The 16,651-nt window shown below is 47.0% G+C and overlaps 1 protein-coding gene across 3 annotated transcripts in view; it reads left to right on the forward strand.

Moving 5' to 3' along the window:
* Nucleotides 1-16,651, forward strand: part of ARHGEF37 (Rho guanine nucleotide exchange factor 37) — a 77,383-nt gene that overhangs the window by 6,883 nt on the left and 53,849 nt on the right. The window contains exon 1 of one of the 3 annotated variants that reach the window (XM_047779023.1): nt 10,264-10,436. The exons of the other annotated variants lie outside the window; for them this stretch is intronic. The gene's annotated coding sequence lies outside the window, so the exon portion shown is untranslated. Of the gene's footprint in view, nt 1-10,263; nt 10,437-16,651 lie in introns of those variants that run through there. 3 annotated transcript variants of the gene reach the window in all.

Genomic DNA, 16,651 nt, shown 5'->3' on the forward strand with positions numbered 1-16,651 from the left:
TTTTAATGTTTTTTTTTTGTCTTTTTGCCATATCTTGGGCTGTTCCCGCAGCATATGGAGGGAACAGCCCACACAATGCGGGATTTGAGCCGTGTCTGCGACCTACACCACAGCTCATGACAACACCCACTGAGCAAGGCCAGGGATCAAACCCACAACCTCATGGTTCCTAGTCGATTCGTTAACCGCTGAGCCATGACGGGAACTCCTTACTTTTAATGTTTATACAGTTTTGTTCTTTGCTCATTTGACCTTATGTCAAAAAAAAGAGAGAGAGATGTCATGGGGAAAGTAATTTCATTATTGTAAGTTTTTAATTTTTTGTCTTTTTTTGGGGGGGGGCCTCACCCTTGGCATATGGAAGTTCCCAAGCTAGGGGTTGAATCAGAGCTGTAGCTGCCAGCCTACACCACAGCCACAGCAACACCAGATCTGAGCCACCTCTGCAGCCTCCACCACAGCTCATGGCAACGGTGGCTCCTTTAACCCACTGACTGAGGCCAGGGATCAAACCTGCATCCTTATGGATGTTGGTTGGGTTCGTTGCTGAACCACAAGGGGAGCTCCCTGTTCAAAGTTTTTTGATAGGTTGACTGAGGCCCAGAGATCTTAAGTGCCCAAGTGCACTAAATTAGTGAGGGCTGCATTTCTGTGCTTGAAATCAGACTTTTTCTGACTCCAGATAATCTGCTTTTTCATTTCTCTAGTCCATGCACTCAGGACTGTAAAGTATTCTGGGAAGGAAACTGCCCATTTATTTCAAGATTAATTGAAGATATAAAAACAGACGTCTACTGGGAGTTCCTGTCGTGGTGCAGCGGAAACGAATCTGACTAGAAACCATGAGGTTGCGGGTTTGATCCCTGGTCTTGCTCAATAGGTTAAGGATCCGGTGTTGCCGTGAGCTGTGGTGTAGGTCGCAGACGCGGCTCGGATCCCGAGTTGCTGTAGCTCTGGTGTAGGCCAGAGGCTACAGCTCCGATTGGACCCCTAGCCTGGGAACCTCCATGTGCTGTGAGTGCAACCTTAAAAAGACACAAAACAAAACAAAAAACCCAGACATCTACTTAATAGATCATGTACCTTGCCACAGAAAGGGTAAGTTCAAGCAGCTGCCCAGCCATGGTTTTCAATAATTATACAATGCTGCCATCTTGTGGGCACATTCACTTGCTGTTGCATCAGCTGGCTTCTATAGCCTAGCATGGTTCTGGGCCCGAATTACCTAGTTTTATCTGAACAGTCAGATGCCCAGGAAAAGGCTGGAGCTGGGGAAGTTAGAAAAACATTTAAGGAGCTAGGCAAGCGTCAAGATTTTGAGAAGACCTGTTGGGTTTTCTGAACAAGATCTAGCATTGGCATTATTTCTTGTTAGCTGTACTTGAATGCTATGATACAAAGTCAGCGCATCGTATGTTACATGGTCACAGGATAAGAGAGACAGGAAAACAAAGACATATCTTTTCCATATGGATAACCAGTTATTTATTCCATCATCACTGATGGGAAATCCTAAGCTGGGTATTTTAAAGAACAGGAATTTATTTTTTCTCACAGCTCTGGAGGCTGCAAGTCTAAGATCAGGGTTCCAGCAAGGTTAGCTTCTGGCAAAGGCCTTCTTGGGAGTTGCAGACTTCTTGTAGTTTCACATGGCAGAAGGCAGGCACAGGTTCTCAAGAAGGGTGAACATCACCCCAGGACTTTGTTTCCTCTCTCGGGAAAGAGTTGCTGTGTTTTCACTTGTGTGCAAGATAGTTGTATCATGGCAGGTGGAAGCATGACTTTATTTTATTTGGAGACTATGGTTTAAGGAGATGCATATAGGTGCCTAGTTGACAAGGGATGAACTCGTGGTAATAAATTTTATGTGTCATCTCAGCTGGGCCATAGTGCCCAGAAGTTTGGTCAGGTATTCCTCTGGATGTTTCTGTGAAGGTTTGAGTGGAATTAGCATTTAGATAGATGGACTTTGAGTAAAGCAAAATACCCTCCATAATGTGGTGGGCCTCATCCAGTCATTTGAAAGTCTTAGTGAAACAAAGACAGCCCTCTCTCCCTAGCAAGAAGAAAGTCTTTTTTTCTTTTTGGTCTTTTTGCCATTTATTGGGCCGCTCCCGCGGCATGTGGAGGTTCCCAGGCTAGGGGTTGAATTGGAGCTGCAGCCGCCAGCCTGCGCCAGAGCCACAGCAATGCGGGATCCTTACCACAGCTCACAGCAATACTGGATCCTTAACCCACTGAACATAGCCAGGGATCAAACCCACAAGCCCATGGTCCCTAGTCAGATTCGTTTCCACTGCGCCACGATGGGAACTCCGACCAAAATTTTTAAATAGCCCCTTATGTATACCTTCTCACATACTCATTGCTCTTCAGCTCTTCACCTATTGTTTCCCTTCACAGCACTTACTAGTATCTAAAATTATGTATAAATACACAGTTACATATTTCTATGTATTTTACTCTCTAAGTGACTTAATTCCTTCACTAGAACATTTGCTCAATAGGACTGGGACTTTTCTGTCCTTTTTTTTTTTTGCTTTTTAGGGCTGCATCCATGGCATATGGAGGCTCCCAGGCTAGGTGTCTGAATCGGAGCTATAGCTGCTGTCCTACACCACAACCACAGCAACATGGGATCAAAGCCACGTCTTTGACCTACACTGCAGCTCACAGCAATGCCGGATCCTTAACCCACTGAGCAAGGCCAGACATCAAACCTGCATCCTCATGGATGCTGGTTGGATTCATTTCTGCTGCGCCACAGTAGAAGCTCCTTGTCTTGTTCACTGATATATCTATCCCCCAACACAGCGCCTGCCTCAATAATAGCTCTTGAGGGAGTTCCCTGTTGGACTGGTTAGGAGTCAGTGCTTTCACTGCTGTGGCGCTTGTCTGAGAACTGAGATCCCACATCAAGCTGCTGCTTGGTTTGGCAAAAAAAAAAAAAAAAAAAAAAGCTTTGAATGATTGAATAGAGTATAGGTTTACATATGTACATATTCAGCATATGGCTCTGAAACCTGCTTTTTTCTTTTTTCATGTGATAGTTCTGCTTTGTCATCTTTTCCTGCTTTTTGTCAGTTAACCATATGTCATATCTATAAAATGGACTTCTTCACATGTCTATACCACAGAATAAGCCATATTCTTTTAATTGGTTGTGTAGTATTCCACGGTGTGGACGTTCTTGGATTTTTTTAACCAACTCCTGCTAATAGTTTTTGAGCTGTTTCTAGCTTTTTTTTTTTTTTTCTTTTGGTCTTTTTAAGGCCGCATCTGTGGCATATGCAGGTTCCTAGGCGAGGGGCCCAAGCAGAGCTATAGCGGCCGGCCTACCCCACAGCCACAGCAACGCCAGATCTGAGCTGTATGTGTGACCTACACCACAGCTCATGACAATGCCGGATCCTTAACCCACTGAGCGAGGCCAGGGATCAACCCCAAAACCTTATGATTCCTACTCAGAGTCATTTCTGCTGTGCCACGATGGGGACTCCATGATTGTTTTTTTTTAAAGTCACAAACTACAACCATATGCATATATCTCTGTGCACTTATTACAGGATAATGAAATTTCCGAGTCAGAAAGGTTTTGTCAACTCACAGGCTTACAAATTATACCCTTGCCTACCTACTCATTTGCTGATCCTAAAATATGTGGCAGCAAGCCCTGGAGGCCATACTCAGGGTGGTGAATGCATATTGCAGGAGAGGGAATTTCCTTTTCTCACTAGACTCCTTTCTCATGCAGTTTCCAGGAGGGCATTCCTTTGACTTGACTAAAGGGACCTTCAGCTAGAAACCAATGAGTGAAAAATCTGATAATTCAAACAATACTTAAAAAGGCAGTGGTCAAATATTTTAACCATAGTTGTACCAGGTAGTGTGAAACCAGCTGAAAGGAGTGTGTGGTGTGAAACGCAGCAGGTGAAACACAGCAGTTGAATGAAATTGTTGGTGAGGAAGCTGAATAAAAGGCCAGCTCTCCTCCACGTTTGATCTGACTCTTCAGTCTCTTTACTGCCTGCTTCTAGGCTGTGTTCACCAGGTCTTTGTCCCGAAGCGTTTTCTTTTTCCGTCCTTGCTACTTTCCCAGGGTGAGCTCACTCACTCAGCGTTTCCTGTGCAGCAGATATGCCAGTGCCCCAACCCTGTGCTGCCAGGCCCAACTTCTCTCCACCTTTCCCCTGGGCACTTTCATGTGGACAAGCACAGGGGGCAGCTGGTCCCTAACTGGCTGTATTGCTTTCCCCCAAACCGCTGCTCCAAACCTGATCCTTCTCTGGGATACTTGTTCTTTAATGAAGACTGCTGGCACGCGTCTCAGAGTCAGCATAGGCCTTCCAGGCTCCTATCCCGTAGATTAGCAGATTCTGCAGAAAGCTCTCCAGCGTTTTTCTCGTCCCTCCTCCTCAGCTTCACTATTACTGCAGCCAAGCGTAGAGCCTATCATCTCTCCCCTGTGTGAAAACTAACAGCTTTCTACCTGGTCTCCCACCCTTCAGCCTCATATCCTTCTGGGATCCATTTTCCATTCTGTGAGCAGATTATCTTTGGAAAATTCTAATAATATCATGCTGTCCCCACACCTCAGTGACTCCCTCATTGCCTCCTTAGCATGGCATACATGCCTGCCTCGCTTTCCAGCCCTGTCTGCCACTGCACACCCCAAAGTATATCATTTATTCAGTCCAGTTACAGTGAAGCGATTGTAATTTCTGAAGAACAGAAGGTAGTTGCAGGTTATCATGCTTTTGCAGTTATGCCTGTGCATGTCATCCGCTTGGTAAGAATTCCCTTTTTAGGACCTTTCTTGTGGCCCAGCAGAATAAAGTTCTGGTGTTGTCATTGTAGCTCAGGTGGCTGCTGTGGCGTGGGTTCAGTCCCTGGTCCAGGAACTTCCATGTGCCCTGAGCACAGCCAAAAAAAAAAAAAAAAAAGAGAGAGAGAGAGAGAGAAATCTCTTTAAAGACTCAGCAGCAAGGATCACCTTGTTTTTGGCCCTCCAACCTCCCGGTAGAATTGCTTTCTCTCTCCGGCAGCAGATTTTGTTGGCTGCCTACCCAAGGTATTCGCCCTCATGTTTCCTCTTTCCCAGTAAGACTCCAGCTTTGTCAAGGCTACACGGCTACGTGCTTCAGAAAGGGAATGGCCCAGAGTTGAGTCTTCATCCCTCTAAGCCAACAATTTCAGATTAGGTATGGTTAGTGTGGACACACTGTTCTAGGCAATGAGGGAGAAGTTTGCTTGCTGGAGAGCTTTTTGAAGGGTTTATTCTCTTGAAGAAACACAAGCGGAGATGGTCTTTTCTTCCAATAGACGTGGTAGCTTCTGGACGAGTTAGATTTCTAGACCCAAAGGTGTACTGACGAATACGAGGAGTGTGGTAGGAGCAGAGCAAGTCCCTCCAAGCTGGGCTAACAAACCACGATGGTAATGGGTTAAACCCAATGGCTGGAACTAAGGCACACAATCAGTGATGGAGTTCCAGCCAAGGGGACTTAGGGGGACTCACCTAAGCCTCAAAGCCAAGGCTCCACATGTTTGTGCAGATTAGGAACAGGGTGGTCCAGGGGTTGGGCCCCTGGCCTGGCTCAGGGGGATAAGAACCTGGCGCTGCTGCAGCTGTGGTGTAGGTCACATCTGTGGCTCAGGTCTGATTCCTGGTCTGGGCACTTCCCTTTGCCGCAGGGCCAAAAAAGAAGAGAATGTCCTGGAACTCGGGGCTGAGTCTGTGTAGGGAGGTTGTGTTCTTGCCTGTAGGAAGAGGGAGCCGGAAAACCTGCAAGGGAAGAGAAAACAGCGCTGTCCTTAGAAGGGTTATTATTCCTACCGAGGGCCAGGAGCCCACAGGGAAGCCACTGGAAGCCAGAAAGGGGAAGGAGTGGTGGTTCTCAGTGCAAATGATCAACCTGGCCCAGAGCGGATGACACACCGGAGGAAATGCAGGCTTTGGAGTCAGACTGCTGACGCTGCAGTCCTAGTTCCGCCACTTCTAGCAGTGAGGCCCCTGGCAAGTTTCTCAATCTCTCTAGATCTCTGATTTCTCCTTTGTGAAAAGAAGATGGTAGTACCTGTCTTTTAGGGCTGGCTAGCAGAGTAGCTGCTTTATAATTTGGACTTAATAAAGCCGTCGCTCTTGTTTATAAGAACGTTTGTGTTAGTAATGAGGTTAGCACACGACCATGTTATCTGATAAAAGTGTAATTGTGCTAAAGACCTGGCAACAAATAATTTCTTGACCTGTCTTTTTGATAATTTAATAATATCTCAAGATAGAAAAAAATGATTTGAGAAACATACACTTGGATTTAGTGGAATTTTTAAAAGATGTTGGTGGGAATCTTTGGAGAAAGCACCCACGTGAGAGACAGTGTGGGGTCGCAGTAGACTTGGCTACGCACTTGCCACCCATGCTGTGTGCTCTTCGACAGGTTACTTAATCTCTCGGCTTCAGTTTCCTCACCTGCAAAATGCAAATAATATCTATCTATCACATAGGATGATTGTCAGGATTAAAAGTAATCCATAAAAAATTTCTGGCATATATTAGGCACTTAGTGGGTAGCACCTATTTTTATTATTATTGTAGAAATTAGTAATTTCACAGAATTAAATGAAAAAATAGATACGATCCCAAGACTGAGACTTTTTTTTTTTTAGGCAAGAAATGGAAGTGCTATTAAGATAAAGCACTTGTGAGGGATAAAGGCAGGCAGGCAAGGAGGCTCTAAGACTGAGACTTGAAAAGAGGCAGTCTTTTAAAAAAATTATTAGAAAACTAAACTGGATTTATTATGCTCGTGGCACTGTCCCTAGTGTACCGCTAAGTACACTTTTGCGTCGTGTACCTCTTCTCAACTTTCTTTGCTCAGCTCTGCAACTGTGATTCCCATAAGGAGTAAAAGGCTTGGAGGGAAAAGGCTGGCACTGTAATGCAGTACTCGGATCCGCTAAAGTTTTAAAACGTCGAGTAGTAAGTATGATAGCCACCTCTTCCAGTTTTGAGAGTTCAGCTCAGGTGCTATGTTAAGCATTTTATACAGATTATACTCTTTGATTCTTTCATTTTTTGGCTTAGAAAGTGTTAGAACATGACTGTCTAGTGGACATTTGTCATATTCCTGGCTCCTCAGCCTCCGGATTGTCTTTACATGTTTGGGGAACAAGTCACTGTGTGAGGCAGGGCCATACATCTCACTCGTGGAAGCCAGAAGACCTTGGAATCAGTTGCTCCTGATTGTTGCCTGATGAGCCCATCCCTCCAGGATTGTGACTCTGGAGACAAGGGTGCAGGGAAGCAGGCAGTGTGTACCATTTATTATGGTGGTGATGGCGGCCGGGTCAGCTGTGGCACCCAGTCGCCAGGACTTTGCCAGTGTCCTGTAGCAGCATCCTTGTGCTGTGGTTTCCTCTGTGGGCCCCCCAGCTTCCACTGGTGCCTGCCTGTATACTCTTAGCCTGGTTTTCTAGCCTTTCTGTTGATTCTCTGAGCTCCTCAATACTTTTTCAGTGAATTCCTTTTCTGCTTGTTAACCCAAATCAGTTTTTATTGCGTACAACTGGAAGACGCTGGCTGGAGCATAGTCTTTAGGTAATGTTCAAACCAAAAGAGTCTGATGCGCCCCTAAAAATACACAAAATAATACATTTTAGAAATGGATCACTCTGTTGAGGGGAGAAGTGAGGGAAACTCACTCTTTTTTAGGGCCACACCTGTGGCATATGGAAATTCCTGGGCTGTGGGTCAAATCAGCCACAGCAGCAGGCCTATGCCATAGCCAGGGCATCAGCAGATCCAAGCTGCATCTGTGACCTACACCACAGCTTGTGGCAACTCCAGATCTTTAGCTCACTGACCAAGGCCAGGGATTGAACTTGTATCCTCACAGACACCATGTCAGGTCCTTAACCCACTGGCCACAATGGCAACTCCGGGAAACTCTTTTTATCTTTAAAAAGCTATCACTGGGGACAAGATGATGTTCATTTCTTTGTAAATATTCTAGAAATCAGTCCCAAAGTCAATTGGATTCTTTTACAAGAGGTTTCCAGTCAAAACAAACTCATCGCTCTCTAGAGCTCTGAGAATGCCTCCTAAGCTGACAGCTAGACTGCTGCTCATCAAAGTATTTGTGACCCAGATGAGAGATAGGGAATTAGTGCCAATATATTAGAAATTTAACTCAAGGAAAAAAAAAAAGAAAAGAAAAAAGAAATTTAACTCAAGATAAGCCAGAATGCTAAAATAGAATCAGACACATCAGGTTCATGGATCCAGTGTGGCCATGGCTGTGGCGTAGGCCTCAGCGGCAGCTCTGATTCCACCCCTAGCCTGGGGACATCCGTGTGCTGCAGGTCCAGCCATAAAAGGAAAAGGGAAGGAAGGAAGATTGGTCTCAAGTGAAAATACTGTCAGCTTGTCTCCTTTCCCTTCAATTACCACATAAATAGGACTCCAGGGCAGTGGGGATCCCGGTACCTCTCGGACCCTGCATTACAGTAATTTGCCCGGGAGGTCTGACGTCTGTATCTGAAAACACAAGCAAGGAGGAAAGGCACATAGTAGCAATGGCAGGTCAAGTAAAGCAGAGGATCCCAGGCCCCTGGGACAAGACCCTCACCTCGCAACAGGAAGTCTGCTCTAGAAGTCAGACCTGTTTGGGGGTTAGGTCTGCATTCCCTGAGTGACTGTGGACAAGTCAGTTCACAACACTGGGACTCACATTCTCTTCAGAATTCCTGCAGCAAGGAAGGAAACGTAGGGGTCACCCACGCCAGCTCTTAACCTTTGCATGACTCTTCTTTGAAACATCCCCAGTCAGCCTCTGCTTGAATGCTGTTCGTGACAAGATGCTCACTCCCCAGGCAACTGATGTCATTTCTGAAATGCTCTGTTAGATACGTTCTTCCTTATATTTGCAGCTCGTCTCCCTATAGCGCTCCCCCTGCTAGTGGCGCCTGAGGTCAGATAGGGGACGTCTGATGCAGGGACTGTTCTTTCAGAAAGCTCTCGACTTTCTCTGCTCTTCTCCACTAAAATCACCCGTCCTCTTCTAGTTTCATCCATCACATTGGAGATACGGCACCGTTCTGGTCTTCATATTTTTATGGAGTGGTGACTAAGCGCCCTGAGGCCTCAGACAGAATTTGAGTACTGGTCCTGTCACTTAGCTGTGTGACAGTGGGCAAGTTCTTTCAATTCTCTAGCCTCATTTTTTTTGGGGGGGGAGGAGTTGCCTCAGTTTTTCTTTTTCTTTTTTTTGTCTTTTTTTTATTTTTATTTTTATTTTGTCTTTTTGCCATTTCTTGGGCCACTCCCGTGGCATATGGAGGTTCCCAGGCTAGGGGTCCAATCGGAGCTGTAGCTGCCAGCCTACGCCAGAGCCACAGCAATGCGGGATCCGAGCCATGTCTGCGGCCTACACCACAGCTCACGGCAACGCCGGATCGTTAACCCACTGAGCAAGGGCAGGGACTGAACCCGCAACCTCATGGTTCCTAGTCGGATTCGTTAACCACCGCGCCACGATGGGAACTCCCACTTTTTCTTTTTAAAATGAGGATAATAAATATGCCTCTTAGAGAAATTATAAATGAGACAAATGAGAAATCGCAAGTAAATGGTACCTGGCACTGAGTGAGCAGTATTTCTACTGCTGTCACTAATAGTAAAGATCACAGAATGCGAATAAGTGTAAAAGAAGGGTTTAGAAAGTTAATCGAGTTCATTCATGACTCCGCAAACATGATTTGGTTGCTCTGATGGGAACCTTTCTGTACTTTTCACAGTAATGATTATTTTCAAGTGTGCGTTCACTGACAGGCGCCAAGAGGCAGGGACCTTGTCGGTGGTGATGACCGCTGCATACCTGGTGCCTGGGTCAGTGTCCTGCTCACTGCTGGGAGTCACAGGAAGGGAGACTGGCGCAGTGATCTCAGCCTGGCAGAGGGCTCCTAGGAGACCTAGGACAGGAACCTGGGCGGCCGGCACTAGGGAAAAAAAGCCTGCAGTAAAGTGTTTGGGGCAGGAGCACAGATGCTCAGTGATCTTGGGGCCCACAGTCCCACGGGGGTGGCCTAAACAGGTGCGGCTCCCTGTATGGGGCCGACTAGCCAGGCAGAGGAGAGGCGACTGAGAAGCGCAATGCTGCGGTCGCCAGGCCACCCCGCTGGGGCCAACTCCAGGGAGCAGAGCAAAACAACCTGCCTCCAGATGGACAATTAACAAAGGCGGGAGCCGGGGCCGCCCCTTCTTGGCGCACGCACGTACGCAGCGTGGGCAGAGCCGCGCCCGCCCGCGCCCTCCGTGGGAACAGAGCGCCCGGGCCGCAGCGCCGCGCGGGTCCTGGAGCCCAGCGCCTCTCCTGCCCTGGCTGCGCAGTCCCCGGGGCGGCCGAGCTCCCCCCATGAGCCAGCACTTTGCGCGTGCGGTGAGTCTGCCCGGGTGCTTGGGGCCCGCAGGATGGGGCCAGGGAGGGGCGCGGGAAAACAGCTGCTTCATCAGATCCGGAAAGGGCGGTGGGAGCGCGCAGGATCCGGGTTGCTCATAGGCTGGCTTTGTGTCCCGAGCCTAATGGGAATGCGAGCAACCTGATCCAGTTGACCCCTGTCGGGTCAGTTTACAGGTGGGAAACTGAGGCCCAGAGAGTTAAGCTGGCCTGTTGAAAACTAATTACTACTCCTTGTGTCTGTTTATCCGTTCCTCCTTCAGTGTAGGATTGGTTATGACTTTTAAGAAGAATCCATGCGCTAAGACAATGGAATAATACAAACAATGGTTAATAAAGTTTTCTTGCCAAGATAGGTGTAATTAGAAATAGACAGGTACGAGCAGGAGAGAAGAGAAGGAAGTCTGTGATCCATAGGTGAGCTAGCTGCCTGGGCCAAGGGCCCTCAGAGAAGTGCTGCCAAGGCTGGGGCTGGAAGCCAGAACTTCCGGCTCCTGCTGCAGTTCTCTCCACACAGCAGTGGCCAGGAACCTAAAGGAGAATGGGGGAGCTGGGAGCTGGCCCAGGCTCTGGCTCTTAACCTTGGGGTCACTGACATCTTAAAAATCTGGGTCCTTTTCCCCGGGATTCACACATACCCCTGCACACAGTTTCAGATTGGACAGCTGCGTGAAGCATTCCTGCTGTAAGGCATGACTGAAGGTGAGCACTCAGGCTGCGCTGTTTCAGAGCAGTTTTTGTTTTTTGTGTCTTTCTGGCATCCGAGCATGCAGAAGTTCCTGGGCCAGGACGGAATCAGTGCCATTGCAGTAAGCAAAACAACTGTAGTGACGACACTGGTCCTTAACCCCCTGAGCCACCAGGGATCTCTTTAGAGCAATTTTTTTGCTTCTTTTTTGTTGTTGTTGTTGTTGTTATTTTTTAGGGCCACACCTGCAGCATATGGAAGTTCCCAAGCTAGGGGTCCAAATTGGGGCTACAGCTGCCAGCCTACATCCCACCCCCAGCAACATAGGATCCGAGCCATGTCTGCTACCTATGCCACAGCTCACAGTAACTCCAGATCCTTAACCCACTGAGCAAGGCCGGGAATCAAACCTTCATCCTCATGGATACTAGTCAGATTCATTTCTGCTGCACCACAACAGGAACTCCCCGTTTTTTTGCTTCTTTAGAAGGAGGCACCTGGTGAAGGAGTGAGTTCTGCTTTGAGTTCAGAGAGCGGCCTTAGGCTCCCTGATCTTGGACACGTAGTTTAACCTCTTCAAGGCCCCATTTTCTTTGTAAACTGGAGATAACACTGTCCGCTTCATCTTTCACGGTATTGTCAGACTACAAGTGAATGCTGAGCCCAGGGCCTGGCATGTAGTGGACGCTCAATAAAAAGGCTGGTCCGCACAAGCCAGTTGGTCAAAGCTGTGCCAGTTAAAGAGTGATGACCTGGGGGAAGTTGGGCTGTGTACAAAATAAAGGACAATGAAATTAAAAATAAAAACCATGCACACATAAAGTCAATGCTATTATGATGTACAAACAGCAGCACATACCTTGGCGATAGTAAGCGGAGTAAGACTGTACTGATTTTTATTTTGGCCACACCCACAACATATGAAAGTTTCCTGGACCAGGGATAGAACCCACACCACAGCAGTGCCCCAAGCTGCTGTAGTGACAATGTCGGATCCTTAACCGTTTGTGCCACAGGAGAACTCCCAAGTACTCTTACTCAGAATAATGCATAGCAGCCAAGGTCAAATGCCAAAAGTAGAAACTACAGATGCTTTAACAAGGACTGTTTATTGGGCCTCACTTGTTCCTTTTGAATGCAGCCAGCACCTGTATAGTTTTTAAGGAAGAGGAGAGAGGACATATATGAGAACATGGGCACCCCCAAATCTTGCCCAGCAGTGGAGGCTCAGCTGAGTTTCTGCCAGGGTACAGGAGTCACTTGGCAGTTTGCTCACTTCCCTCTTGCATCAGCAGCTTGCTGTGGTAAACAGTGCCTGGGTTGATTTCTGCTCTGGAGCAGATAAATGGCTTTTTGTTTAACCGATGTTATGGTGGGGAGTTGTCTAGGTGCTGTAGCAAGCAAGACGACATTTGTTGAGCTTGATTGTTCAAAGCCTGTTTGCTATTGATAGGCTTAAGATCTTTAAAACCTATGGGTCCAAAATTGTGAGGACAGGCCTACTTAGCCATAAAAGACAAAAGAAAGCTGCCCTTACCAAATGCTGTGTGGTCTCCTTTTCTGCCATTTTAGGCCTTGCAAATAGAGCCAGGGGAGTATGGCTCAGGGCAAATAGCTGCTATTTAATTTGGGTGAAGACACACACTACCTGTCTGGTGGTTACATTCCTTCTGTATGTTTATAACGGGCAGTTTTTCCTCAGAGAGAGGGAGGGAGGGAGGGAGGGAGGGGACGTGTGTGTCTGGAATGTCTCTTGCTCTCTTTTTACCTCCCCCCGCCTCGGTCATTTCTCAACCCAAGGAAGTCCTTCTGCAACCTTGATGACTTTGGCAGATTCCTTACCTTGCTGGCTCTGTTGCTTCATGTTGTTTCACAGTAGCGCTATTGGAATGTTTTGTTTTGTTTTAATTTGAAATTAAGTTCCAAACTCTTGGTGCTCCATGAGACAGCATAGAACACACACCCATTTGGTCAGGCAAAGGCTTTTCTTCGTTTGCAGGCAATCCGTGCACCACTTCCGCGTGTTTGCTCCTCTAGACTCACTGTCTTCATTCCTACTTAGTAGGACAAAGTAAGCGTAGACCCGAGTTCCCTCTGTGGGGCGGTGGACGAATGATCCGGCTGGTCTCTGTGGAGGTGCCAGTTCGATTCCCGGCTAGCCCAGTGAGTTAAGGATTCAGCGTTGTGCAGCTGTGGTGCAGCTCCCTGCTCTAGCTGGGGTTCGATTCCTGATCTGGAAGCTTCCATATGCTGCATATGTGGCTGAAAAAGAAAAAAAAAAAGTAAGAGCAGACTTTCTCGAGAAATGATCTGTAGACTCCTTGTATCAGAATTATCTAGGGTCTTGTCCAAGTGCCCCATCCGCAACCTCCGAATCAGAGTCTTCAGGAGCGGGGGCAAGAATTTGCGTGCCTAGTAAGTGCTCCTCGTCACTCTCGTTGCCCATGTGTGTATTGGAGCCTGGGGGACTGTTGATTACTTATAAATTTCCGCATTGTTTGTCTAGTTTTTTTTTTTTTTTTGGTCTTTTTGCCTCTTTTAGGGCCACTCCCTCGGCGTATGGAGGTTCCCAGGCTAGGGGTCGAATTGGAGCTGTAGCCACTGGCCCACGCCAGAGCCACAGCAACGCGGGATCCGAGCCGCGTCTGCAACCTACACCACAGCTCACCGCAAGGCCGTATCCTTAACCCACTGAGCAAGGCCAGGGATCGAACCTGCAACCTCATGGTTCCTAGTTGGATTCGCCAGCCACTGTGCCACAACAGGAACTCCTGTTTGTCTAGTTATGTAATGAGCAAGAACCTCTTTTTTTTTTTTTTTTTGTCTATTTGCTATTTCTTGGGCTGCTTCCTCGGCATATGGAGATTCCCAGGCTAGGGGTCCAATCGGAGCTGTAGCCACCAGCCCACGCCAGAGCCACAGCAACGCGGGATCCGAGCCTCGTCTGCAACCTACACCACAGCTCATGGCAACGCCGGATCATTAACCCACTGAGCAAGGGCAGGGGCCGAACCCGCCACCTCATGGTTCCCAGTCGGATTCGTTAACCACTGCGCCACGACGGGAACTCCAAGAACCTCTTTTTTTAATTTAAAGAAGCAAAGGAAAAAACCCATGATGTCCAAATAAAGTATATTGGTGTCAGATAAGCACTCGAAAAAGATGTCAAGATGATTGGGGAAAGTGCCCACCAAAACCACAAGCAGATAACACTTTATCCGAAGACTGGCTACACCAGGTGTTGATGAGGTTGTGGGTCTCTTATACAGGGTAGATGAGAATGTAAAATGGTACAGCCCTTTTTTAAAAGTTTAGCATTTTCTTTAAAAGTTAAATGTATACCTATCTTGTGATCTAGACATTGTATTCCTAGGTCCAGCTTTATTGTAATAGAAAAATAGGAAGCAACTATTTTTTTTTTATCCAGCGCATAGATAAATGAACTGGTATATTTATATAGTGTAATACTACTCAGCAATGAAAAGTAATGAACTATTGATAACATGCTAGGATGGATGGATCTCAAAATAATTTTATTGAAAGAAAGAAGCCAGACAAAAAAAGTGTACATACTGTATAATTCCAATCATATAAAATTCAAGGGGAATTTCTGTCTCTTACCTGACTTCAGACTTTGTGCTGGCTTCCAAGAGTTTTGTGTCTAACTCCACTTGTAATAGTGTCATTAGCAATTTGATCAGTATTCTGCCAGTGTTCCCCATGTCATGCATTCATTCATTCAGTTAATTGAGCACCTATAATGTGCTAGGTCTAGAGTAGATACTAGGTGCTGCATTGATAAAGATAAGAAACATGCTCTTGGAGTTCCTGTCGTGGCGCAGTGGTTAACGAATCCGACTAGGAACCATGAGGTTTTGGGTTCGATCCCTGGCCTTGCTCAGTGGGTTAAGGATCCGGTGTTGCCGTGAGCTGTGGTGTAGGTCGCAGACATGTGGCTCGGATCCCACGTGGCTGTGGCTCTGGCTTAGGCCAGCGGCTACAGCTCCGATTGGACGCCTAGCCTGGGAACCTCCATATGCCACGGGAGCGGCTCAAGAAAAGGCAAAAAGACAAAAAAAAAAAAAAAGAAACATGCTCTTTGGAGTTCCTGTCGTGTCTCAGCGGTTAACAAACCTGACTAGTACCCATGAGGACGTGGGCTCCATCTCTGGCATCACTCAATGGGTTAAGGATCCAGCGTTGTTATGAGATGTGGTGTAGGCTGCAGACACATCCCGGATTCTGAGTTGCTGTGGCTGTGGCATAGGGTGGCAGCTGCAGTTGCAGTTTGACCTCTAGCCTGGAAACATCCATCTGCCACTGGTGCGGCCCTAAAAAGACAAAAAAGAAAGAGAGAAACAAGCAAACAAACATGGTCTTTGCCCTTCTGGAGCATCTACTCCATTGAATGAACCAGTAAAACAAGTAGAATAATGAACATAATTATTGTTCATTACTAGGGGAAAGGAGTGCTTCTTTGGAAGGGGATGGAAGTCAGGGAAGACTTGTCTGGGTTTTAACAGAGAACTGAAGCAGCCGTTTTAAGTTTTGCAATGACTGGTGCTATGCTGATGAAAGTCAGGAGGCTGCTGTACTTGTCCAGGAGAAAAGTGGCGGAAGCTTAGATGCAGGTGGGCTTAGAGATAAGAAGGAGGCGGGAAAGAACTAGTGGATATCCTTAATAAATCGGGGCAGATCCCAGAGATTGACCCCAAGCAACACCCTTTGGATTCAGTGTTTTATCAGTCGGTAGTCCATATTCCTGTCCTGTTGCCTCCCTCTTCCCCCAGCCTCCATCAGCCCATCTTATTCCACTGCCACATGGTGCTCCTTACTCATAAGGATGTCACGAGAGACCCTTAATACTGTCCTAGTCCGGTTACACTAGCCTGTGGTATGCCTTTGATCTGCCCAGCTCGCTGACTTTCATTGAGGAATGAGGATCAGCTGTCCTGACCTGTCTTTCTGGCAGTTGTTGACCTGCCCTGCCTCCCAGTGACCTCTCTTTCCCTCTCCAAGGGCTGATGGACCATCTGTTCAATCAGCTCAGAGTGGTTTATGCCACAGTGGGGTGGGAATGAAAATGTGTTAGCTCCTATTAAAAAAAAAAAAAATCCAAAGGGAGTCAGTCTCCGTGTGAACTGAGTCGTACCAGCAGGGCCTGGTCTCACAGTCTTTCCATCTCAGCTCCTTTGCCTTGGTATTAGCTGGGTTGTCAGGCTCTGCTGTGTAGCTCTCATTACTTATTACCGTCATGGTTGGCCCTTCTCACCATCTGCTTGAAATATGATCGGTCAGGTGTCCTTAGATAACTTCATCCCTCTGCTCCACAGTCGTGCTGCTCTTTTTAGTTTGACAACAATAGTAGCAAAGGCAACAGCTACTGCTATTGAAAGCTTACTGATTATCGGACATTCCCTGGGCATTTTACGTGGATTATCTTATCAAATCTTATAACAATCCTATAAGGAAGATTATATAATTACCCAGGAAAGCCAGCTAATTGATC

This window comes from Phacochoerus africanus, chromosome 4, assembly GCF_016906955.1.
Source record: "Phacochoerus africanus isolate WHEZ1 chromosome 4, ROS_Pafr_v1, whole genome shotgun sequence".
Lineage (NCBI taxonomy): Eukaryota > Metazoa > Chordata > Mammalia > Artiodactyla > Suidae > Phacochoerus > Phacochoerus africanus.